Below are 25,715 nucleotides of genomic sequence, written 5' to 3'. Positions count from 1 at the left end.
AGGTTTTTAATTTAGGATTTACCACTAGAGGTGCACTGGGTCAATTCTTGTCCCCTTGTTATTTTACCTTCAATAATGTCTTTGTTAATTTATTAAAAACTGTTTTCATTCTAAAATCTGTTTTGGAAATCTGACTAGCCAGGTAGTACCAGTGGAAATATAAAGAACAACTATTTATAATAGTTTTATGTGACTCATTTGTACTTCCTCATCAAACCATTTATCCACAGAGATTTTAAGTAGGCTTTCTGGCATGTGTTCAGAAACACAGGAAATGAATGAACAAAAGTGAATACTTGATATGAACTCATATAAATGACAGAAATGTAACCTTGGTCTTATTAGTCAAAGTTTAAAGTTTAATAATAAAGAAGTACAAAACCTTATTTTTTCTAAGCAAATTTTATATATCAATGATACTGTTTCCTAAGCAGCATTTCACAAAAATTTCAGTATGCTATCCATTATACTAAAAACCCAAGACTACTTACTGTAGTTTTTTAAAGACTAATCTTCATTAGAGTCCTATAGTTGATAAAATTAAGTTAGACATGCAGCACCCACTCCCATCTGATGCTGGCAGACACGGAGGCTCTGCTGTGCTCAGTCTCCCTCCATGGTGCCTGGTGTCCCGACAGCAGGTTCCACCCCAGGTGGACACTCCAGGCCTCATCCTGCGGCTCCCTGCTCCACTTCTGGCCTCTTCATAACTTGACATCAAGAAATGATGAGTCCTTTGTTTCCAGCAAACTCTTCTACTGATGGTTCACTTTATCCAGATAGGATACTCCATGTCAGTTTCAGGGCTCAGAGACGTTTTCTATCTTAAGTGCCGCCTTGCCTGACTGAGGCTGTTGTCTCCTGGGCCAGTGCAGTGTCGTCTTCCCTCTTCTGTGTGTGGCTGTGACCATGGCTGTCTTCCCAGTGCTCTGGCTCCTCTGTGCTGGCTCAGACTGGGGGGTGTGCTCTCCAGCTCACGTGACACATGGTGGCAGGGGTGGGGAAAGTCAGGGCAGTGTGTGTACAGTTAAAGCCACACTAGTTCAGTTCTGGTGGGCTTTGTATCAAGGTGCTTTTCTCTTACACATACACCAGTTCCTGTGTTCACCCTGAGACCTGGCTGTCTCTTAATACACAGTGCATTCCCACTGGCCAGAGCCACTCCCAGCATAGTGCGCTCAGCTGGCTGCTCAAGGTGCCTGGTGAGATCCCAGGGCCCACCTTCAAGAGCTCACGTTACCCAGAAGTACCACGGGAATGGGTCATTAGTGTTCTGCAGAATGCAGTCCTGGCCGCCCCACGTGTTGGCGTTCAAAGTGCCACACATAGCCCTCCCTTGCCACAGCATCAGGTTCCCCTTAGTCCCACATGTAGGCAAGCTGCTGTTCACTGCAGTGCAGCTGTTGTAGTTAAAGATGGTGCATCTGCATGTTGTGCAGTTTATAGAAGCGGCACTGTCCTGGGAGGGAGGGAGGGAGGGAGGGAGGGAGCTCATGCTCTGCTGACGCGGTCCCCACCACAGATTAGGTGGGACGGACAACCACTGCAGATCACCAGTCATGAGCCACAGACACTGTACGTTCACACTCCAGGCCGCCTCTACCCCCAGGGGAGAGAACTGCCAGCTTGCAAGGGTCGGGGGAGGAGGGAACTTGGTCTGCTCTCTGTTCTCCTCCGGCACTGTTTGCGCTTTTTCTTACTATATCCATGTTACTGTTACTTTTTAAAAAGGACATGTTTTCTCCATGTCCTGTGCTGCATGCCAGGATGGAGTGCTCTTGAGGCAGCGTTACTCTGAGAACCCCACAGCTGCTTGGGCCCCATTGGCCTGGGGACGGCTATAGCAGGGGTTCTGTGATGGTAACTTTTACATTTTTGTGAGTGAAGGTGTAAGTGCAATAATGTGTATCATGTGTTGACTATCACATGGTACTGACCTCTGCAGATATACTTCCAGCAAGAAAACCTTGTGTAGATCACAAGTCAAAGCCTGGTGATAATGAAAATACTAGAATTCCTTTTTAATGTAACTATTAATATATTACTTAGATATAGGTGTTTTGTTTTTTAAGTAACATCTGTGTTTTCTTTTTCAGCTCTTTCAGTCTCACATTACAGCAAAAACAGCTCATACGTCCTCACAAGTATCTGACCATGAACAGAAAGTGAGTATGTCTCTTAAGTAGACCAGACCCACCTTGTACTATGGATGCCTCTGTGGTTTCAGGATGCGGTTAGACAGACTTGTTGGTGGTACTCACCTTGAATATGAATTAACTGTTAACACTGATCCAAGTTCAAAATCAGTAATGAACTGAATCACTGTTGAGTGGCCACAGTGTCTCTACCCTGCCTGATGTCAAGCAGATTCAGGTTCCAGCTCTGCCATAGCGGTCGGGGGAGCTGGCCCTGCTCTGGCAGGCATCCTCACAGACTTTGGTGATGACAAGGCGAGGTGCCATGGGATGGCCCTGTAGGAGCCTTCCTGAGCACAGCAGCAGACTTTCATGGTTCCAAGGGGGTTCTGAATGTACTTGCGCAGGAGGATGGGTTTTGGTAGTTTTTTATTAAAAAGTTATTTGAAAAGAGAGGAGTAAATTTAATCTGGTGAACAAGGTGAGTTTTTTTTTTTTTTTTTAAAGAAAACTGCAAACGTGAGCATAGGTGATCATGATTGGTTTCCTGTAGTTCTGTGCTCTGTAGTCTCCTCTCTTCCTCCACACATGCTGCAGTCCCCATCATTTTGATAAATGGTGATTTGTTCATTCTTGCTCTCTTACTGGTAACAGTAGCCTATCCGTCTTTATTTTACCACCTCACAGACTTTCTGAATTACTCTTAACCTGCTTTCTGACACGCTGCTTTGCTGAATCTACTGTAATTGCTCGGTGACTGGTGCACTGAGTGCTCACGGTTGAGTCCTCATGTTCCCCAGCCCATCCTCTTCGTTAGATTGTAGGTAAATAGTAGACAGTCATAACACCACGCTACTTGGTGACTGCAGCCTCAGACCAGCTAGTGTGCATCCTTCAGCTTGTTCTTCTGCACGGTGATTCTGGTAATGCTAAGTCCTCTGGCTTCCCATGTAAATTTTACAATGAGCTTGTCAGTTACTGTACTGACAGCACAGAGTTGGGTCTTGCTCTTTCATCCAGTCTGACAATTTCCTTTTATTTGAAAAGCTTAGACCTTCACTGTCCAGTATGGTGGCCACTAGCCACACCTGGATATTTAAATTAGTTAAAATTAAATAAAATTTGAAAGTTCCTTCCTCAGTTGCAAGTGTCACAACCAGGTATGCCATGTCTGCATGTAGCTAGTGGTTCCTTTGGCAGCTTGGCATTGTCACGGAAGGGTCTACTGGACAGCTGGCTGGGACCACTTCCCTGTAACTACGGACGCGGCTGGTTTCAGTCTACTGCCTGGCCATTTATCTCCTATTTGTCCCATTTATTCTTTCTTTTTTTTTTTCATTTTCCTGCTTCCTTTTTAATTAATGGAGTATTTTTATGGTTGCATTTTATCTCCATTCTTGGCTTACTAGCTAAACTTCTTTTTTTTAAACAGTAATTGATGTGGGCTTTAACTTACCCCTCACTGCCTTTGAGCAGTGTGATGGCAACTCATGGACAGCGCAGAAGTCTTACAGCAGGGTGACCCCTCCCCTCCCATCTTCTGTGCTGTCACGGTCATGTATCCTGCTTCTCCATGTATCATAAGTCCTGCATCACACTGTCGTTAGTGCTTTAAACAGTCAATCTATATTTTCAAGAAATTACAACATGCAAAATATTCTCTTCTATTTATCCATTCTTTACCTTTCTGACCATCTTCATCCTTTCTGTAGATCTGAGTTTCCATCTGTTGTCATTTTCCTTTCTCATGAGAATTTTTAATATTTCTTATCAGGTAAGGCCCACTTGCAGTAAAATTCTTAGATTTTGTGTAAAGATGTTTTCATTTTGCCCTCACCTGTGAGGGATATTTTCACTGGATACAGAATTCTGGGTTGTCAGGGACTTTCCTGGTGGACCAGTGGTTAAGAATTTGCCTGACAGTGCAGGGGACAGGGCTTTGATCCTTTGGTCTGAGAACTAAGCCTGCACGCCACACTACTGCAATGAGAAACCACTGCAGTGAGGCGCCCTCGCACCATGACTAGAGAGTAGCCCTGCTCGCCACAACTAGAGAAAACCCAGCAACAAAGACCTAGTGTAGCCATAAAGAAATGAACAAATTTTGGAAAAATAAAGAACCTGAGTTGTCATTTTTTCACTTTTGGCATTTTACTGATGTCATTCTGTTGTCTTTTGGTTCACATCATTTCTTATGCCAATACTGTGACCATTTTATGTTTTACTTGTCTGTAGTATGTCTTGCCACCCTTGGCTGCTTGTAGATCTTTCTCCATTCTTACTTTTAAATGGTGTGTTCTGATGTGCCTGGCTGTGGATTCCTTTGCTTTTGTTTGTTTGCAGTTTGCTGAAATTCTTGGATCTCTGAGTTCATGCTGAAACAATTAGAATATTATCAGTCACTATTACTTACAAATTTCTGTCCTCCATTCCCTGCTCCCATCTCTTTTCCATCCAGCATTCCCACTGTAGGTGTGTTAGACCATTTGGTGTTGTGCCAGTGTTTTAAGGTTCTGTTATAATTTTATCTTTCCTATGAGAGATTTTTAGCTTGGACAAAGATATTTAGCATGGATATGATATTGAACAAGTCTTTCTCCCATTGTTTAATCTGCTGTTAATACTTCCTCCCATTGTTTGATCTACTGTTAATACTATTTTATTTCTGATGTTGCATTTTTCCATTCCAGGAATTTCATTTGTCATCTTTTGTTGTCAAGAGCTTTCTTGTTTCTGATCCTGTCACGTCACCTGTCATATGTATCTCTTCTGTAGAGAAAGAGAACATTTTTCTTTTTAACATATTTGTCAGAGTTAAAGTTCTTACCAGCTAGTTCAACATGTGGCTTATATGTGGATCTTGTTCTGTTGACCGTTTTCTTCTTCCTTGACTGTGAACTGTGTTGTTTTTTATTCTTTCTGTGTAGTACTTTGGTTGTACAGTTAGGTGTTGTAGATGACACACTGTAGAGGTGTTGGACTCTGTCTTCTTCTGAGGAATGTTGGCCTCTGGTCCAGCAGGCACTAGCTGAGTCACTGGCTGGTCACACTCCTCTCTGTTACAGCAGGTCTACTTCAGTTGTGCCTTAAGCACAAGGGAGGATTTCTGAGTGCTGGGACATGATCCTAACTCCTAAAATGAGGCCCATGTAGGTTTTCATGTGTTTACTGAGTCCTTTAACTTATAGACTTAAAGTCTAAACTCTCCAGGCTGGCCATTCCAATTCCCATTTTCCTGTTCATGTATAGGTCAGCACTCAGCCAAAGACTTGAGGGGTGTGTGTCTGCCAACTGTGGACTCCCTCCTTTCTGGAATTTCCCCTTTCAGCTGACCTGCCTGCCCTTGTCTCCACTGGCTTCTGAACCCAGTAAGACTAGTTCCCTCCTGAGCTCTGTCTGCTCGTACAGCAGTGGCTGGGTCTGCCTTCAGGGGAGAAGCTACAAGGGTGTGTCCCTCACTCCACAGTCTCTCTGCCTTTGGTTGCAGTGACCTGAGGGAACTAACTGTAACTTACCAGCACAAGGAGGTTGAGTGTGATATAAGTTACTCTGCCGCGACTGTGAGCTGGAACTCCATCTGTAACTTTGTGCTGTACCTCTTTCACTTGGCATTGTAATGTGACAATTTATATCTAAAATTCATCATAAACATCTTTCATGACTTTTACACACCACACTCCATTTTGTGAATGATTATGCCATAGTTTGAGTATTTTCCTGTGTGGGGAGATCAAATATTTTAATGTTATAAATGGTGTCAGGCTGTCATCGTAGGAAGATAATAAGAAATACATGTTTTGAGGGTCTAGACACAGGTTTCTCACAAACCAGTTGTATCCTGGGGGAGGTATAATGATCAAAAAAGTCTTTAGCTTTTTTGATGAATTATGTCTGTGCTTTCCAATGTGCCTATACTCTCTCTCAATAAAAGTTTAAAAACTGTTGCCATTGTTTTTGTTTTCTTGCAGCAGAAAGACAGTCCTCGCTCTTTAACCATGTCTGGCCATGTTGGTTTTGAGAGTCTGCCTGATCAGCTGGTCAACAGGTCGATCCAGCAAGGCTTCTGCTTTAATATTCTCTGTGTGGGTGAGTGCCCAGCCTGTCCAGACTTTCTCATCCTGTTCCTGTGCTCACCTCCTTCTTGTGATGGGCAGTATGGTGCCCATCTGAGCAACCTGAGAGCACAAGTACAGATTTTTCTCAGTTATTTAAGTTCTATCAGTTTTTTCTTAGCCGTGCTGCTTTAAGCTTTCTCTTTGCTCTTTAAACAGTACAGTGCCTTCTTCAGAGTTCTGAGTAACTCGGCATACAGGACTCATTTTTATGCTCAGCTTAGAATGAACCACCTTAGCGTGTACTTCTTTCAGGGACAATCCAGCCTTTGCAATATTTGAAATATTTGGGATTCATGAAACCAAATCACTGTAAAAGTTTACCATTCTGTTCTTCATCCATCCTGTGCACCTGTGAATATGAATATGTATCTGCATTTCTTTCAGGGGAGACTGGAATTGGAAAATCAACTCTGATTGACACATTGTTTAATACTAATTTTGAAGGCCATGAATCCTCACATTTTTACCCACATGTTAGACTTAAAGCACAGATGTATGAACTCCAGGAAAGTAACGTTCGACTGAAACTAACCATTGTGAATACAGTGGGATTTGGTGACCAAATAAACAAAGAAGAGAGGTACATGCTTTCCTCTAGTAATAAAACAGTTTTTTTCTTATTACAGGACATCTGCCTTCTTGCTCTGTGTGCTGATTTGACTTTAATCTGTAGAAACCCATGCCATTCTTCCCAGACTTAAATTCTTTAAATAATAAAGCAACATTTTGTTTTTGCTAACAAATTGACATTTTTCTGTCCAGTTGTCTATTTTCTTTAGAATAATTTGAATCACGTTTTTAAAGTGTGCATGGCAGCAAAAACAGTTTTAATTTTTTCCTGATATGACAGTTCGGTGTATATTAAGTGATTTTTACTAATTTTCAGGCAAGACCCGTTTTGTTGAGAAAAAAAAAAAGGCATACATGGGAAATACATAATCACCAAATCCATGGTACATGAATTTTTTTGTGAAGTTCTAACTAAATTAGCCACATTAAGCATTGCAGGAAAGGTGTGATGATTCAATTTTAATTTATATTTTGTATTAAATTAAAAAAATATTAGGTTACTATTTTTTGTCATTATTTCTCCTATGGTATTACAAAGATGATTTTAACTTAAATATGAAATTTAAGCCATAAAAGGAGGAAACAGACTGGGACAATGACTGTTCATTCTTTTTCCTTTTTGAAATTCATATATTTACCTTGTTAGAGGTAGTTTTCTAGGTCCTAAAAGTTTGCTTTAGAGAGAAAATATGTTGCAAAACTGACTCTCATTATGTTTTAACCTGTTTAGCACATTTGTGTGTTCTGCTGTAGATTTCAAGAAACAATTTTTGTGGGCTTTCTGGAAGAAGTAGATTAGTGGAGGAGGCAAAGGCCCATGACACATGGCTTTTTTTTAGTTTTCTATATAGGAATTATGTAAGGCTTTACTTAAATTTATCCTTAGATATTTGGTATTTTTGATGAGCTCATAAATGATATATTTTACAAATATTTCATTTCCCATTTAATGTGTGGAAATATAATTGATCTTGTACACAGAAACTTCTGTGTATTCTCTGGTTAATTCTAGTTAATGCATCTCTAATAAATTTGTTTAGGTTTTCTATGTATGCAATAGTATAGTCTGCAAATAATGGCATTGTTCTTCCTTTCTAATTTGTTTATAAAAAAGTTTTATTGATGTAAAATTTATATACAATAAATAAGATGCATTGGTTTAAGTATACAACTTAATTTTGACAAATGTGTAGTTTTCTATCTACCACCAAGATGGTTATAGGAAATGTCTGTAGTCTTGGGTCCTCTCCTCACATGCCCACACGTCAGTTCTTCCCAGAGGGCGAGGGGCTGCTCTGCAGCCCCAGGGCAGTGCTTTCTCTTGGGGTCAGGCATTTCAGGCAGGAGGATGGATCCAGGCAAGGACTAAGCCTGTCGGCTGTGATGGGCCTTCCTCTGCTTGTAAGTAAATGAGAATAAAGTTGTGCCTCTGTCACCAGTTATGATACTTCCATGTGGGTGTGCCCTTTCCTTACTATGTTAATGCTTTCCACACCACACGAATTTAATTTCAGAAACAAGAAGTCATAGAATTTGACTTAAATAACTTTTAAGTTGCTGATACTCATGTAGGGTTATATGCCATGTCCAGCATGGTTGCAATTAGATGCTTATCCTCCTTCAGCAGCCTGGCAGGTTTGGGGAGCCATGCCAGAGGGCTCCAGGTGTGAATGAGTGTGAGAGGCACATTCAGTGTCATTTCTGTAAAATCATTTAAGGCACAGGTTGCTGATAGTTTCAAAGTACTGCCTATGTACCTGCACATTTGCACATTTGTTTTATTACTGAAGTTATCTATTTAGCATAGAAGTCAACTGTTTGTTCACTGGTGAAAAAACAGATTTCAAACTTTAAATTTATGCAAATACTTTATCAAGATACCATGAATATATCATATTAAATATTTAAATATTTTTTCAGCTACCAACCAATAGTTGACTACATAGATGCTCAGTTTGAAGCTTACCTCCAAGAAGAGCTGAAGATCAAGCGCTCTCTCTTTAACTACCACGACTCCCGCGTCCATGTGTGCCTCTACTTCATCTCCCCGACAGGCCACTCCCTGAAGACACTGGATCTCTTGACCATGAAGAGCCTGGACAGCAAGGTGGGTCTGGAGAAGAACCAATGGTTGCGTTTCAGGATTTAGAGTGGACTATTAAATATATAAATCTATTTATGATATGTGCATATGTCATAACTATCTCATTCTATAAAACATTTAGCAAGTTTCAATTTTAGGATATTTTCCAGAGAAATTCAGTTTGGAAGATGAGACACAAAGAAAAAATGTTAACATAAAATTTCAGTCCTTTTTTAGTGATTAAATTGCATGTCAGAATATGTGTATTCATTTTCATTTAACTACAGAATTTATTTGACATTAATTTTACTTTATGACACTATTAAATGAGAAGAAGCTCACTGATGAAGATTAAGGTCTAAAGTCTCATACAGTAAATTAACTTTAATTTGAACTGTATCCAGAAAACCTATTTTTAATTTCTGAGCCAATGAGCTATATATAAATTCAGGGAGCTGTAAGTAGTAGTATCCAGAAACTAACTCACTTCAGGTTTTTTTGTTTAAAGGATAAAGACTACACTCTCACACTAAAAATGTCTCCAAGGTTCCCCTGTGACCTCTGACCTGGCTAAGCAGCCTGTGAGCTGGCACTGGGAGAGCATGGGGTCTACCAGGGCTGCCTTCTGTACAGGAGTCAGTGTGGGAGGCAGGCGGTGGGCATTTCAGTGCAGAGACCAGCACTGTGGTCCCCTGGCTGAGACAAACCTGGAGGAGCTTGGGTGAGAGTCTGTTCACCTGATGGGATATTGTAACTATTCAGCCAGTTATCTTCACAATTGAGTCTGATGTGTGGAAATCCACCCTTACTAAAGGGACATGAATGCAGGAGTGGGCAGCTTCATCTCAGGCAGACAGAGCTCCAGGCTGAGGTCTGTGTGGAGTTGTCGGGGTGACTTTCAGGGCTGCTCTACTTGATCTCCCCATGTTCTTGGCAAGTTTCCACCACTCTGAGCTTCAGTTTCTTCACTTTTAAAATCAAAACTACAAGAGCATCTACCTCTGAAAGAGAGACGAGGGTGATTAAATCGATAGTGCGTCTTGTTCTTAAAAGATGACTCCACTGCTCTACATGGGGAATTTCCTGTGCAGGTGGTGGTATGTCCCCATCTGCGGGACATCTGCTTTCAGCCTGTGTTGTGTCCTTCAGCTCACTGATGGTGATGAGCTTAGCTGGGAATGCAAGTGCTCCACACCTGCATTTACTCACAGTGGGCCCTCACACGCTCTCCCACCTCTAGGGACACTGGGCCGGCCCCCGTGGTTCTTAGAAGCCCAGGCGGCACCTCAGCAACAAGCACTGGGGGACTCTGAGGATCAAGGGTTGTTCCTACAGAATCTGAGGGTACACAGTGCAGCAGGTGCAGAGGGAAGTGGAAGGGAGGGGAAAGGGAGAGGGGATCAGCCTCTATCAGGATCTGAGGGCGGGGCATCTAGGGCTTCTCCAGTTCCCTCTTTGTGGGCGACTTTAAAGCACCCCCATGGGACCTGGGGCCTGAAGGGAGAGGTGGGTCACCTAGACTTTTTGAAAGGAGTCCTCCAGGAGGGTGGCCTGTTCCTTACCTGATGGCAGCCAGTAGCTGTGTCCTCAGGTGCTGGCTGTTTATTCTAATAGATATCTGAAACAAATGCCTCAGCAGTCAAATGTCAGTCAGATTTTCGCACTACAATGGGAAAGCTTAATGTCAGCTACATACACTGGGGTGCTTCTGCTATTGATCCTGGAATCAATTAGAAGTATAACTTGGCATAGTTTACTGAATATCTAAGTATATATGATACTGAAATCAAGAACTTGGCATCAAAGTTTTATATACTTTGACTAACTTATCTTGAAAGGTATTTACCCAAAATTGCTGGAAAGTTTATTTCATGGTTAGTTGGAAAAATATCCCCTTTGGAACATATTTAAGACTAATAAATCCAAATGTACACACAGTAAATCAATGTGAAGCTGGAGAAGAAAAGGATGTTTAAGAATAGAAAAAGAATTATTTGTTTTTATTTCTACTCTGAAAATTATACCGACAGTTCACTCTTTTGACACACGTGACTACTCAGCCTAAAGTTTTTCACTAAAAACAAGCTAATAAATAACTAAAAACCTACAAACCCTTTAATCTGTGGTGATATCACTCCTTTGTGGATACATTAATCTTACAGAACTGGGACTTCCCTGATGGTCCAGTGACTAAGACTCTGTGCTCCCAATGCAGGGGGCCCAGGTTCATTCCCTGGTCAGGGAACTAGATCCTGCATGCTGCAATGAAGACTGAAGATCCCACATGCCACAACTCGGACCCAGCACAGCCAAATAAATAAATATAAATAAATATAAATAAATATTTTTAAAAAATTTCACAGAACTAGCCTTGCAGGTTAGTCTTCATGTCTCTGCATCTCTTCCACTCTGGCCAGTGACCGGACTTTTAAATAATGCTGAAAAACTAATTCAAGTCGTGAATGTTTTTAGTTGGTATCCATAAAACTTCCCTCTGTCAACATGTGGGTAAGATTCTGACAGTAGGGTCAGATCAGATGCATTCACTGGGAAAAGGGGCTTGCTTCAGTGAGAGGCAGAGGAGGCCTATGGCCTGACCCATAGGTCTGCTGAAATCAGTCACCAGATTACTTAGTGCTGAGATTATTAACAGATAAAAATTCTTAGTGAATTATGCAGGTGATTTCAGCTCATCTCTTACATTCTATTTATTTTGTGTATGATAGAATTGTAAGAGACAGAGGGGAAAATGTGAGATTTCCGAACCTGACTTCAGATGCAGGATGAATTTTGTAAGAGCTCTGCTTCTGAAAAGCAGTTATTACCAGGCCAGCATTTGCAGGAATGGCTGTGTAGGGCTGTCTGGTAAGAATGAAGTGGTGATTTCTACATCAGGAGCCTTCAAGCTTTTCCCTTGAAGGGCCAGGTAGTACATACTTCAGGCTTCACAGGTCATGGGCCTCTGGTGCAACTGCTCACTTCTGCTGTTAGAAGAATGAAAGTGATCGCAGGAAATACATGATGTGTAATGAGTGGGCTTGGCCGTGTTCCAGGAACTCTTTACCTATGTAAACAGGCGATGAGTGGACCACAGTTTGCCTGTCCTAAGGAAATCTGTCAGAGCTTGAGTGGTTTTGAATTCAGAAACTTTGTTATTAAAAAAATAAATCCTTGATCATTAGATTTTGTTTTTCTTTATTCTTAATAGGTGAACATTATACCAGTGATTGCCAAAGCAGATGCAATTTCTAAAACTGAATTACAGAAGTTTAAGATCAAGCTCATGAGTGAACTGGTCAGCAATGGTGTTCAGATATACCATTTCCCAACAGATGATGAAACTATTGCTAAGATCAATGCTTCAATGAATGTAAGCTCTTAATTGAATAATTGTTTTGTATACAAAAAAAGTAACATTGCTACTACATTTGTGAGCATTTTTCTTCCCTATTTTGACCTAAATGAAGTGATACATTTGTGAGACTGGGATTCTCCTTCTGTGGAACCATTTTTTATTTCCTTAGCAAGAGTCCTTTCTGTCCTCAGGACAGGAGAAGATGGCATAGCCTCCCTCTTGAGAGACTTTACAGGGAGCTTTCTAATCTGGTATTTAAGCTCCTCCCTTACAGTGTCACAAGTACATGTGAAATATTCACATAACTTTTAATATAGAATATATTTAGTATATATTTTAATTACACATAACAGTATGATTAAAGATAACTAAGTCCTTTGTGTTACTTAAGGCTACCAAATTTCTTAAATACTTGGTTGGATTTTGATGGATCAAAGGTTTTGGAGTTCTTATGGAACTTCCTAACCTCCCTGAGACTGTTAACTTACCTATAAAATGGGGCTCCCCATTTTCCTGAGACTGTTAACTTACCTATAAAACAGGGCTCACTGTTGCAAGGAGACAGCTTTGTTCACTGCTTGGCAGTGACATTCAATACCTGTCCATTCCATTTCTCCTCTATTCCTTTTCTGATTTTTTTCACTTTGTCCATATTAAGATACTTAAACTAAATATATAAAAAGCTAACTTGTATAAAGGAAGTGATATTAATTCCTGTGTTAAACTCTTTATATCTGATTTTTTGTGTGTGTGCCCACCTGGAATATGTTTTCAGAGGGTAACAATTAAGAGATTACACACTGTCAATCATTAAATATTAAACATAATACTGTTTACATTAGATTTTTCCCTAAATTAATTCTCAGTGTCTGACAGGACAGTCTCCTCACTGCCGTTAAATACAGCCACTGTGTCTTTTTTCACAATCCTCCTCTTGCTATGCTGTTTCTTCCTATTCTGCTTGCTCTGTCTCCAGCTTGGTTGTGTCTTCCTGCCACAGCGGGCTCTCCCTCCTCTAAATTTCTGTAACATTTGTAGTTAGCATAGTTTGGGACTTAAATACTACTTGATATTGGTGTTATGCATGTATGTATACCCTAAATATAGTTAGATACTTTAGTTACATGGTATGTATGTGATTTCTTCAACATTGTCTTTTATACCCAAGATCATGAGGTAAATGATATCTGTGCTAGAATTCTTTTCTTTGTATTCTTATAGCAAAGTTGGAATGCATGTGGGGCATTCTCAGTAACTACTTTTCTCTGTAGGGCCTGAGGATGACCGTAGAACAGCTGGCATGTATTCACAAAGCAGGTTTTAAAAGCTAAGGCATAGCAGACCATTTGACTTTGACACACTTGTCATTTAGTAAATGTCCTTTTCTCTGTTGTCATTGGTATGAGATGTGATTGATATGCTGGCTCCTTTCAAGGGACACCTGCCATTTGCTGTGGTGGGAAGTATGGATGAAGTGAAAGTTGGAAATAAGATGGTCAAAGCTCGCCAGTATCCCTGGGGCGTCGTACAAGGTAAAGGAGATCTACGAGGACATGTGTACTTGTCTGACAGTCTAAAAGCTGAATTTCGTGCATCCTCTGTGGTGATGCTTATTTTGGGTTCTGACTAGCTGTCAGAAGGGCTGGCTGTGTTCTGTTTTAGCCACGTCTGCAGAGCCAAATCGGAGAAGGCAATGGCACCCCACTCCAGTACTCTTGCCTAGAAAATCCCATGGATGGAGGAGCCTGGTAGGCTGCAGTCCATGGGGTTGCTGAGAGTTGGACACGACTGAGTGACTTCACTTTCACTTTTCACTTTCATGCATTGGAGAAGGAAATGGCAACCCACTCCAGTTCTTGCCTGGAGAATCCCAGGGACGGGGGAGCCTGGTGGGCTGCCGTCTATGGGGTCGCACAGAGTCGGACACGACTGAAGCGACGCAGCAGCAGCAGCAGCAGCAGCAGCAGCAGCAGCAGCAGAGCCAAATAGAGCCTCCCCACTTCTTGTGTTAGACCAGTTAGTTACCTGTCAAGGTGTGCTAAGACACTCAGAAGGTGGGAACCACTAGTTGGGTACTTTGAACAGAATTTGAGTGTAAATAGTATTGTTTAAACATAGTACATAAATTAATTACTAGATAATTCTGGAACACAATAAACCTTATAAATTTATATATTTTTACTTATCAAAGTATTGCCAACTATTTCCCAGCCAGCCAGCCAAATGAAGATTTTTAGCATGTATCTAACACTGCAGTGAGTGTGAAATCAACTCTCTGGTTCATTCACTCATGGTGCTAACTAACGGGGAATAGACTACCCCTGCTGATAATGGTTTCTCAGTGCTGTTTTTTTTAATTGACAAATTTTTTAATTAGTGGAAAATATTTACAAAACTTAACATTTTTAATGTTTAGAAGATATAAAGATAATTGTATTTACAACTATTGGTCACAATTAGGTACCTGACTCAGGACCACAAATGTGGCATCGTGTTGGACAAGGATTTGATAATCACAGCATGCAGAGATGGTGTTGTTGAATGTGCAGAATTTACCACCTTGAAGTTTTACTGAAAAAATGTTATATGCTCTTCTCAGGTGGTATGTGAAATGTCCTGAGGATGGTTTATAAACTGGTAACAAAATATTAGTGAAATTAGTGGAGCATACAGTACCAGACAATGTATTTCTTTCCTGTTTCCCTTGGCTACCAAATTTAAGCCAGCGCTCTGGTCTGTTAATGAGCACTGCCTATAATTTGGTGTGTGTGATACAAGAAGTGCTTCCTTGGCTACTTGGGCGAAACAGCCATAGCTCTTTGTCAGATTGATCATTTCGCTGTTGCTTATTTCAATATGTTTTCATTTACTTATCCATTCAGCAAATACCAATTGTGTGTCAGGATTGAAAGTCACTATTGGTATTTTCTATCTCTCTGGCTAGTGGAGAATGAAAACCACTGCGACTTTGTCAAGCTCCGGGAGATGCTCATTTGTACAAACATGGAGGATCTTCGAGACCAGACCCACACAAGGCATTATGAGCTGTACCGGCGCCACAAGCTGGAGGAGATGGGCTTCATGGACGTGGGCCCAGAGAACCAGCCACTCAGGTGAGCAGCCAGCCAAGGAAGGAGGGGGTGGCGGGGAAGATGGTACCTCTATCTGTCCAGGATGATGGGAGAATCTCCCACACATGAAAGACCACTTAATAATGATTTATTATCACGCTTTCTATGCTGCTTGAATCACTGGAAGGCTTCTTGCTCTTGGAGGTCTCCAAGTCCTCATCTGACTCAGGGAGTTAAGTAGAAGGAAGAACACAGGGTAGAATCTCAGGATTTCAGTACCTGCTGAAATGGAAACCAAAGGGAAAAATTCTCATTATTTGATTTTAATTTTGTATTTATATGAAAAAAAAATGAAAGTATATTATTATTTTAAAAAGTTGCAATATGAATCATTAAATAAAACTATGAAGCTGTTTTCTTTCATCCTGATGGAAGATCTGGAATGACTAAATTTAGGAAAATTTCTTATAAAGGAAGCATGAACATTTTTGTGGGGAGTCAGAGATTAGACTAAAGATATTACCATAAGTTACAGGAACTGTTAACTGGCTCAGTGGTTACAGCATGAAGTGTTGTTGGAACTTCTTTTGTTATTTTATATGCTGCTACACTCCTGAGGTCTTTTTTAAAATTAAACTGTGCAAACATGCTAAATCAGGTTTCTTTTTATGTCACTTTCCTGAACAATTCTGCTCAGGACCAGCACTGTTTTAAATCTGCTATGGGACCAAGGGTTCCTCGGCATCTCATTACTGACTTTGCAGCCCCTCCCTGGTGTCCTGTCTGCACCAGAGCAGACACCATGGGAGGGGGGAGCCCTGGAGCCAGCTGCCACTGCAGGTGACCTTTGGGAAGGTTTAGTATCAGGTGAGGCTAAACTTAACACTTTTCCATTCTACAGATTAATGACTGTTTCAGCTCTGACAGCATAATAAACTAAGAATTCTATATATCTCACCCTCCTCACCAATTTTGGGCATGCTATAACAGACTGGTTCTAGTAAAGTGATTTTCTCTGCTGAAGAGAAATTGTCCAGCACTGGCATCCCTAGTGTTTCCCAGAGGCAGCTTCATTTCTCATTCTTCCAAGTCTGAGGTTACACAGAGGTCTCTGTGTGCACAAAGGAGAAGAGAGATAGATCAGTCATCAGTCACCTGTGGATGATGTAGAAATACAGGCTCGGAATTTCTGGATATGGAGCCTAAGAATCACATTTAAGTTAAAATCTGCATCCAGCCCTTTGTCAGGTATGTCCTACTGGTCAGTGGGTAGATGTGCACCATGGGATAGAGAGACCCTGCCTGTGGAGGCCCCCAGGGTGGGGCGGGAGGAGGACACTCCTGCCCTGTTATGATGAGCAGAAGCTGGGCATGAGGAGACCCAGGCGGAAGGCTTCTATGGGCATCCAGGCATAAACACAGGGGCTTGGTAGTGGTGGGGGGGGGGTGGAGTGGTCAGATGCATGTTTACCCTTCCAGGGGAACTGGAAGGTGGACTTAATGGGACTCAGGAAGGGAGAGGTGGGCCGTATAGAGGGGGACCGGGTTGTGCTGTGGCTGTACAGCAGTGTGATATAGTCCAGTCGCTTCCTTTGCCATTCTCAGAAGAGCAGGCCATGTCAGTCATGATTACGGTGCTGGCCAGGGCTTGCAGGTTCAAAGGGAGAAAACCAGTAGTTTCATTCTACTGCTGGAGTGAAAGAATGAACAGACCATTTCCAGTCTTTCTTCCAGGAAAGTGAGATGTCTAATGGGCCCAACTTAGGACCTGTGCCCATGTCTTGGCAGGGTGGGCATAAGCCTGACTGGCTGTCCCACCAAGACGCCTCCTGTGGGGAGAAGCAGCAATACAACAGGAGACAGGTGGTGGGCAGGCAAGGTGAACAGCCATTCTTTTAGTATTTCTTCAGTTTGGGGAGCATCTGTCCATTGGACAGGTGGAGAATGGGAAAGGAGGCTCTTCAGTGGATGGTAGGTAAGAGGGCAGGAGTAGTGGCTACAGGCTGCTAGAAGAGGATGGATGGTAGAAGTAGGAAGGACAAGGACTCCACTCGGGGAGGGGGGGGGCCTGCCTGCTGCCCAGGAGCCAGTGGGCCTCTACCCTGCCCTGGCCTGCAGTCCTAACAAGACGAGATTCCCTGGGCCAGGCATGCACAGTATCTCTCCTCTTCATGCTTTCTCATTTGTGGATACACTGTTTGATAAAATTTCTGTCATTCTTTCTAGTCTGGGGTCTTAGGAAGGATTCAGGAGTGTGGTTTCAAGAACTTATATTCCATCTTTTGGGGAATCTTCCCATTTACTTCGTGTGTGTGCAACAGCAGTCACTATAATTTGGCTGGCATGTAAAATCTGTCCCTCGATATTGTATCAACTAGAAAAATGAGCCTGTCTAGATGATCTCTTCTTTTTAAGGCCCCGCTTCCTCCCTGAAGCATCTTCATTTCCTTTCACTGACTGGTTGTGCAGAGTTGTGATTCATGTCCCAGTCTACCTACGCCAATCTCGTGCTTGTCATGAGGTTCAGGTAATGGCATTGTGTGTACCCTGGAGGTCTTAATTAACTGATCTTTAATTATTTAAACTACATGAAACATGCTTTTATAAACCTCAAATCCCTAAGCTACTTTAGATGAACGTAACAGTCTTGTTGATTATCACTGCTCTAGAGTTTGGAAGATTGATTTGTGTGCTATTTTAGAGTTCCTTAAGTGTCTGGCAAAATTTCTGTGTCATACACTTTGTTTCTTTGCAACTCTCAAGAAGTAGTTCCCTTTCTGTGTTTGGCCTACAGCAGAAGCGGGGGCGCTCAGCAGTCCTGGGAGAGCTGGACCCTGAGCTCAAGGATGAGGTCCCAAGAGAGGGATATAGTGGTTTTCCTGACAGACGCAAGCACCTAGGGTGCTTTTTCTTCTTTGGTTTTCAGCTTTGCCTTAAATCAGTAATGTTTGCAACTAGCATATATGCCACATTAAATACAGCAGCAAGAGAGCTATTTTTCATTCCCAATCCATGGCAGTCAACAGTGGTTGCATAAGTTTCACAACACTAACTGTATAGACCATCCTTGCAGATCCTCTCAGGGTTTCGTTACCACCTTTTTTTTTTTTTTTTTTTTCGTTACCACCTTTTGAAAGACAGTGTGGTTCTTTCCTTACAGTTGGCTCTGTAAGCTTCCATGTCATGGTGGGCACGTGTAACAGATGGAGAGCACATCAGAGCAGTGTTTCCCTTTACCTTCTGCTGAGGCATCATTATAGGCAGGATTTATCGGGGTTAGGAATGTGGGCTTTGGAGTAAGTCTGACCAGGTTCCAGCTCCAGCTCTGTCCTTGCTAACTCTGTCCCTCTGGGCAAATGACCTTACTCTGAGTGTCAGCACACTAACCCTGCAGGACAGTGTTGGTGTCTGTTCTTCAAGGTGCCACAGGGACTAGTGAGAGTCCAGACCAGTCCCTGCTGGCAGCAGCTATTCTCTTAAGTGTCTGGTCTTTTCTCTTTGTCAAGTGGCTTGACTTTCCTCCTGAACAACTCAAGGGCTTGTATAAATAAATTTCTGAGAACATTTTAAAAGTTAGATTTGACATGATTTAGATACATTATTTAAACCAAGTTATGTCTTTAAAAGCTATCAGTCCAGTGTAGGACCACTGAAATGTGAGTGAAGGTGGCATGACTGATTTAGAGGCTTCTTTAAAATAAGACCTAAACATACACAGAAAAACAAAACAAAACAAAACAAAACCTCATAAGAAATAAGATGCCTCCTTGAGACCAGAGGCATTGATGTGATCGAGAACACTGTGTATATTTATAAACTTTGCTCCTAAAAACAATGTATAGGATTGTTCCTCCTTGGAACACATGCTGTAAGTACCACACACTCATGCTCAGCTGTGACAGCTAATATGTAACATTTCTTACTCTGATTTTCCTTCAGTTCAGTTCCGTTGCTCAGTTGTGTCCACCTCTTTGTGACCCCATGGACTGTAGCACACCAGGCTTCCCTGTCCATCACCAACTCCCAGACCTTGCTCAAACTCATGTCCATTGAGTCAGTGATGCCATCCAACCATCTCATCCTCTGTCATCCCCTTCTCTTCTTGCCTTCAGTCTTTCCCAGCATCAGAGTCTATTCTTTTTTTTTTTTAAATTTTTATTTTTACTTTATTTTACTTTACAATACTGTATTGGTTTTGCCATAGATTGACATGAATCCACCACGGGTGTACATGCATTCCCAAACATGAACCCCCCTCCCACCTCCCCTCCCCATAACATCTCTCTGGGTGATCACTGTGCACCAGCCCCAAGCATGCTGTATCCTGCGTCGGGCATAGACTGGCGATTTGATTCTTACATGATAGTATACATGTTACAATGCCATTCTCCCAAATCCTCCCACCCTCTCCCTCTCCCTCTGAGTCCAAAAGTCCGTTATACACATCTGTGTCTTTTTTGCTGTCTTGCATATAGGGTCATCATTGCCATCTTTCTAAATTCCATATATATGTGTTAGTATACCGTATTGGTATTTTTCTTTCTGGCTTACTTCACTCTGTATAATCGGCTCCAGTTTCATCCATCTCATCAGAACTGAATCAAATGTATTCTTTTTAACGGCTGAGTAATACTCCATTGTGTATATGTACCACAGCTTTCTTATCCATTCATCTGCTGATGGACATCTAGGGTGTTTCCATGTCCTGGCTATTATAAACAGTGCTTCAATGAACATTGGGGTACATGTGTCTCTTTCAGTTCTGGTTTCCTCAGTGTGTATGCCCAGAAGTGGGATTGCTGGGTCATAAGGTAGTTCTATTTGCAATTTTTTAAGGAATCTCCACACTGTTCTCCAAAGTAGCTGTACTAGTTTGCATTCCCACCAATAGTGTAGGAGGGTTCTCTTTTCTCCACACCCTCTCCAGCATTTATTGCTTGCAGATTTTTGGATCGCAGACATTCTAACTGGTGTGAAGTGGTACCTCATTGTGGTTTTGATTTGCATTTCTCTAATAATGAATGATGTTGAGCATCTTTTCATGTGTCTGTTAGCCATCCGTATGTCTTCTTTGGAGAAATGTCTATTTAGTACTTTGGCCCATTTTTTGATTGGGTCGTTTATTTTTCTGGAATTGAGCTGCATAAGTTGCTTGTATATTTTTGAGGTTAGTTGTTTGTCGGTTGCTTCATTTGCTATTATTTTCTCCCATTCAGAAGGCCGTCTTTTCACCTTGCTTATATTTTCCTTTGTTGTGCAGAAGCTTTTAATTTTAATTAGATCCCATTTGTTTATTTTTGCTTTTATTTCCAGAATTCTGGGAGGCGGATCATAGAGGATCCTGCTGTGATTTATGTCGGAGAGTGTTTTGCCTATATTCTCTACAAGTTTTATAGTTTCTGGTCTTACATTTAGATCTTTAAGCCATTTTGAGTTTATTTTTGTGTGCGGTGTTAGAAAGTGATCTAGTTTCATTCTTTTACAAGTGGTTGACCAGTTTTCCCAGCACCACTTGTTAAAAGAGATTGTCTTTACTCCATTGTATATTCTTGCCTCCTTTGTCAAAGATAAAGTGTCCATATGTGTGTGGATTTATCTCTGGGCTTTCTATTTTGTTCCATTGATCTATATTTCTGTCTTTGTGTCAGTACCATACTGTCTTGATGACTGTGGCTTTGTAGTAGAGCCTGAAGTCAGGCAAGTTGATTACTCCAGTTCCATTCTTCTTTCTCAAGATTGCTTTGGCTATTCGAGGTTTTTTGTATTTCCATACAAATCTTGAAATTATTTGTTCTAGTTCTGTGAAAAATATGGCTGGTAGCTTGATAGGGATTGCATTGAATTTGTAAATTGCTTTGGGTAGTATACTCATTTTCACTATATTGATTCTTCCGATCCATGAACATGGTATATTTCTCCATCTATTAGTGTCCTCTTTGATTTCTTTCATCAGTGTTTTATAGTTTTCTATATATAGGTCTTTAGTTTCTTTAGGTAGATATATTCCTAAGTATTTTATTCTTTTCATTGCAATGCAGAGTCTTTTCAAATGAGTCAGTTCTTCTCATCAGGTGGCCAGAGTATTGGAGTTTCCATTTCAGCATCAGTCCTTCCAGTGAACACCCAGGACTGATCTCCTTTAGGATGGACTGGTTGGTTCTCCTTGCAGTCCAAGGGACTCTCAAGAGTCTTCTCCAACACCACAGTTCAAAAGCATCAATTCTTTGGCGCTCAGCTTTCTTTATAGTCCAACTCTCACATCCATACATGACTACTAGAAAAACCATAGCTTTGACTAGACGGACCTTTGTCGGCAAAGTAATGTCTCTGCTTTTTAATATGCTGTCTATGTTGGCCATAGCTTTTCTTCCAAGGAGCAAGTGTCTTTTAATTTCATGGATGCAGTCACCACCTACAGTGGTTCTGGAGCCCCCCAAAATAAAGTTCTGTTTCCATTGTTTCCCCATCTGTTTGCCATGAAGTGATGGGACTGTATACCATGGTCTTTGTTTTCTGAATGTTGAGTTTTAAGCCAACTTTTTCACTCTCTTCTTTCACTTTCATCAAGAGGCTCTTTAGTTCTTCTTCGCTTTCTGCCATAAAGGTGATGTCATCTGCACATCTGAGGTTATTGATATTTCTCCCAGAAATCTTGATTTCAGCTTGTGCTTCATCTAGCCCCACATTTTGCATGATGTACTCTGCATATAAGTTAAATAAGCAGGGTGACAATACAGCCTTGACATACTCTTTTCCCAATCTGGAAACAGTTCATTGTTCCATGTCCAATTCTAACTGTTGCTTCTTGACCTGCATACAGATTTCTCAGGAGGCAGATAAGGTGGTCTGGTATCCCCATCTCTTGAAGAATTTTCCACAGTTTGTTGTGATTCACACAGTCAAAGGCTTCGGCATTATCAATAAAGCAGAAGTATGTTTTTCTGGAACTCTCTTGCTTTTTTGATGATCCAACGAATGTTGGCAAATTGATCTCTGATTCCTCTGCCTTTTCTAAATCCAGCCTGAACATCTGGAAGTTCACAGTTCACATACTGTTGAAGCCTGGCTTGGAAAATTTTGAGGATTACTTTGCTAGCGTGTGAGATGAGTGCAATTGTGCAGCAGTTTGAACATTCTTTGACTTTGCCTTTCTTTAGAATTGGAATGAAAACTGAACGATTTTCCTTAAATGTATACAGCTCTAGCCATAAAAGATTTATTTCTCTGGTTAGACAAGATTAGTAAAATTCCTAAATTTTATCACATTTTAAATCTATTTAGCTATAAAATATTTTCATAAGCAGTAAAAATTTCTAATCATGACACACCTGGAAAGCCAGTTTATTGTATTCCCTGTTAAACATTGGGACGTTCTCTCAGTGAGTTGTGATGGAAGGGCTCAGCGCTTCTGCATGTGAGGTCTGTGGTTCCTCTGAAATTTCACAGGTAAGAGAGGCGCTTACCATGGAGTTCCAGGAAGTCCCTGCTTTGTGGGCTACACTGGCCCTACTTCCCTGCAGTCTCTGATGAAGAAACCACAGTGTCAGAGAACTCTGCTGGACAGCTGGATTACAAAGATGCTGAGCTGGTGGAAGAGAGATGCAGTTGGGGTGGGAATGCCCAGGAAGCGGTATAAACAAAGAGCCATGGAAGTGTGTGGAGGGAACAGGGGATTCCACCGAGGGAGACTAGAGGTGGATTCCTGGAGGGATAGGACTTGTGGGGCAGAGTGAGGGCAGGGCAGCAGGCAGTGGCTGGAGCAAGAGATGTGTGCCTGAAACCTGAGGAGAGGTCTGTTTGCAGGATTCTGCAATTTCTAAAGTGCTCTCGTTTTGCAGATAATATAACTAATGCAGAAGGAAAAGATAAGAGAGATCTCTGTTTTTGGTGGAAAAATCTGAGGAGTGGCAGGAAGAACAAAATGAAAGAAAGATGAACTCAAATCCTAGAGCTCAAAGATTATTATTATTACAACAGTGAAAGCAGAAAAGCTCAAAGATCAAGTTGGGCTGAACAATGTGTCTGTAGAAATCAAAACAAGCCTGGACTGAGATGATGCTGGGGTCCCAGGCTGAAATCCCAGATCCTGGTGATCAGACATGGTGACAAATAGAGGGGAGGAGTCCAGAGAGATGGATGGAGGAACCCATGTGGGGTGAAACGAGCACTTCTGGGAGTGCTGGCACAGCAGGGACCCACAGACAGACCCGCACTCCCTGAAGGAGGTGGGCTCTCCCTGCCTGCAGCCCCCTGGAGGCACACACGTGGTGACAGTCATGAGGCCTAACCTGGAAGTTTGAATGTTTGCAGGTTTCTACATCATCTTGCTAACATGAGAGTAACACAAGTAACTTTTCAGTCTTCAGGAGACCTACGAAGCCAAGAGACACGAGTTCTATGGTGAGCGCCAGAGGAAGGAAGAAGAGATGAAGCAGCTATTTGTGCAGCGTGTGAAGGAGAAAGAAGCCATCCTGAAAGAAGCTGAGAGAGAGGCAAGTGTGCTGTTTGCTGTGATTTCTATTTGGGGTGTCCTATTAACCTGGGGATCTATCTCAAGAATTAACAGGTGGTTTTGAAGATGAGCTGTTCTTTAAGAGTAGCTATACTAACACATAGTCTTTGGATGCAGAATTTTACCAAAAAAAAAAAAAAATCACAGGCTGAAAACAAAAAGTTTTGCCTTTGTGAACAAAGTGTCTTTGATTAGAAGTGGTTTATCGAGTGCTGGTAGAGGACTACATTACCAAGAAGGGTTTCAACTATCTTAACTAGGAGGCAGAGATGCTTTACTATGGTTTGATAAGCCCTTTTGAGTTTTGAGAGTCACTCACACTGTTGTTTGCTGGGAGTGGGTGGCTCAGAGCTGTTGAGTGTGAAGTTAGGCTTTCTGGGGTAGGTGGGTGGTCCAGGTGGCCTTTGGGTGGCCTTGGTACAGAATTATCTGCAATGAATTTTGTTTGGTTCTCTTTAGTTTTGTCTGCTTGTGGTTCTTCAAGGATAAATTTTACTTTTACTTGAGTTAAGGTATCTTCTGTAGACTTAACTGTGATGGCTGCATCTAAGTAAATGGATTCTAAGTTAAGATGAGGATCAAAAAGGCAGAGCTGCAAAAAAAATTTCTGAGAGAAGACAGAAATGTTAATACAAATGAACTTGCTAATATGAGAGTTCCTGAAGAGTTATTTGTTCTTGTTCAGTCACTCAGTCATGCCAACTCTTTGAGAGCCATGGACTACAGCACAGCAAGCTTCCCTGTCCTTCACCATCTTCCAGAGCTTGCTCAAACTTCTGTTCATTGAATCAGTGATGCCATCCAACAATCTCATACTCTGTTGTGCCCTTCTCCTCCTGTCTTCAATCTTTCCCAGCATCAGGGTCTTTTCCAGTGAGTCACTCTTTGCATCAGGTGGCCAAAGTATTGGAGCTTCAGCATCAGTCCTTCCAATGAATATTCAGGATTGATTTCCTTTAGTATTGACTGGTTTTATCTCCTTGCAGTACAAGGGACTCTCAGAGTCTTCTCCAACACAACAGTTCAAAAGCATCAATCCTTCGGCCCTCAGCCTTCTTTATGGTCCAACTCTCATATCCATACATGACTACTGGAAAAACCATAGCTTTGACCATACAGACTTTTGTCGGCAAAGCAATGTCTCTGCTTTTTATGCTATCTAGGTTGGTGATAGCTTTTCTTCCAAGAAACAAGCATCTTTTAATTTCACAGCTGCAGTCATCATCTGCAGTGATTTTGGAGCCAAAAGAAAATGAGTTCTGTCACTGTTTCCATTGTTTCCCCATCTATATGCCACGAAGTGATGGGACTATATGCCATGATCTTAGTTTTCTGAAGTTTTAAGAAAACTTAAAAAAGTTTAAGCCAACTTTTTCACTCTCGTCTTTCATCAAGAGGCTCTTCTTCACTTCCTGCCATAACGGTGGTGTCATCTGCATATCTGAGGTTACTGATATTTCTTCCAGCAATCTTGATTCCAGTCTTGCTTCATCCAGCCCGGCATTTCACATGATGTACTCTGCATAGAAGTTAAATAAGCAGGGTGACAATATACAGCCCTGATGTACTCCTTTCCCAATCTGAAACCAGTCTGTTGTTCCATGTCCTATTCTAACTGTTGCTTCTTGACCTGCATACAGGTTTCTCAGGAGTCAGTTAAGGTGGTCTGGTATTCTCATCTCTTTAAGAATTTTCCAGTTTGTTGTGATCCACACAGTCAAAGGCTTTAGTGTAGTCAATGAAGGAGATGTTTTTCTGAAATTCTCTTGCTTTTTCTATAATTCACCAGATGTTGGCAATTTGATTTCTAGTTCCTCTGCCTTTTCTAAACCCAGCTTGAACATCTCAAAGTTCAAGGTTCACATACTGTTGAA

The 25,715-nt window shown here is 41.6% G+C and overlaps 1 long non-coding RNA gene across 4 annotated transcripts in view; it reads right to left on the bottom strand.

Moving 5' to 3' along the window:
• Positions 1–338: 338 nt before the first annotated feature.
• Positions 339–25,715, bottom strand: part of LOC105606430 (uncharacterized) — a 48,145-nt gene continuing 22,768 nt past the window's right edge. For 2 of the 4 annotated variants that reach the window (XR_009599828.1, XR_006059192.2), the window contains exons 2-4: positions 15,418–15,611; positions 10,466–10,566; positions 339–9,904 (exon numbers count right to left, since the gene is read on the bottom strand). This is a non-coding gene — a long non-coding RNA (uncharacterized LOC105606430). Of the gene's footprint in view, positions 9,905–10,465; positions 15,612–25,715 lie in introns of all 4 variants that reach the window. The other 2 variants (XR_009599826.1, XR_009599827.1) reach the window with 1 other exon arrangement.

Source organism: Ovis aries, chromosome 3 (assembly GCF_016772045.2).
Source record: "Ovis aries strain OAR_USU_Benz2616 breed Rambouillet chromosome 3, ARS-UI_Ramb_v3.0, whole genome shotgun sequence".
Taxonomy (NCBI): domain Eukaryota; kingdom Metazoa; phylum Chordata; class Mammalia; order Artiodactyla; family Bovidae; genus Ovis; species Ovis aries.
This window is presented reverse-complemented; position numbering and strand designations above follow the sequence as displayed.